A 1,081-nucleotide genomic window follows, 5' to 3' on the forward strand; every position below is an offset into this window, starting at 1 on the left:
GACTTCAAATATGAGGTGAAAATACGGGCCAAATGCTGATGGGTTGAAGAAAACTTCTTCCAACAGAAGGTTTTGATACAATCTGGTCCCGGTGCGGAATAGATCTTCATCCCTTTTAATACTTTTTTCACCTCCTCGGTAGTGATGGGTGGGCATTCCTTATCAGGTGTTATGAGGGCAACACATAACTCCTTGAAGCTATTTATATTTTCTGAGTTTTCGTCCAGTCTGTGGTGAACTTCGTAGAATTCTCTCCAAAATACTTCGACTTCCTCTGGTTTGGATGGGTGTTCGACAGTAACTGGAGGGTCTTGGAAGAGTCGAGATGGGTCAGAGAGAAACTGTTGATTTTCTCTGACCCATCTCTCCCTCCGCTCTAGACTTCTCTTAGCGTCAGATAGTATCCGTATTCTCTCAACAATATGCTGCATGATGGTTAGCAGCTTTGACTTGTTAAGTGTGTGATAACTGGTCCGGAGTTCGCGCGCGAACTTTCGAAACTTGGTGGTAAAATTTCTGCCAGATGTGATGTAGTCAATCACACATTGAATGCGGGACGCGTACTGTCTTGCCCAGCCTATCTTTATGGCAAGTTGATGCATTCGTCTTTTGGTCTTATGATCAGCCGTTGGTTTTGTTTTACGGTTCGCATCGGCCAAAGCTCTTGCTGCATTATACACACAATAATTGATAGCCCAGAGGTCGGATTCGCCGGAAAAATGTCCACGAAGCTCGTCATCCATTTCAGCCAGATCTTGAGGCTTGAGAGAAACCTTGGTGTTGATTTTTCTCCGGGTCGTAAAGCATCGCTCTTCATCTATTGGATGCCTGACCGCGGTTAATCTTAGTGTCGCCTCTCTTTCTTTGTTGCCGGCTTGTTCTAGCTGTGGTAGAGTAGGTGTTCCGCTTACATAGCCCCTTTTACGGAGTACTTCAGCATGGTTTCGCAGACGTTGCTGCGAAAAGTGCGATAGCTCCGGGTGTTTTTCGCACCACGGAGCATGCAGCCGTGCCATATAACCCCGTTCACGGGCCACACATAATTATATATTATTATAATTATAATATTATATAATATAAT

General features: G+C 44.7%; 1 protein-coding gene across 1 annotated transcript in view; it reads left to right on the forward strand.

The window, feature by feature from the left end:
* LOC117173550 overlaps positions 1-1,081 on the forward strand; it is a 35,203-nt gene that overhangs the window by 33,557 nt on the left and 565 nt on the right. The window lies entirely within an intron of this gene.

This window comes from Belonocnema kinseyi, chromosome 5, assembly GCF_010883055.1.
Source record: "Belonocnema kinseyi isolate 2016_QV_RU_SX_M_011 chromosome 5, B_treatae_v1, whole genome shotgun sequence".
In the NCBI taxonomy this organism is placed as follows: domain Eukaryota; kingdom Metazoa; phylum Arthropoda; class Insecta; order Hymenoptera; family Cynipidae; genus Belonocnema; species Belonocnema kinseyi.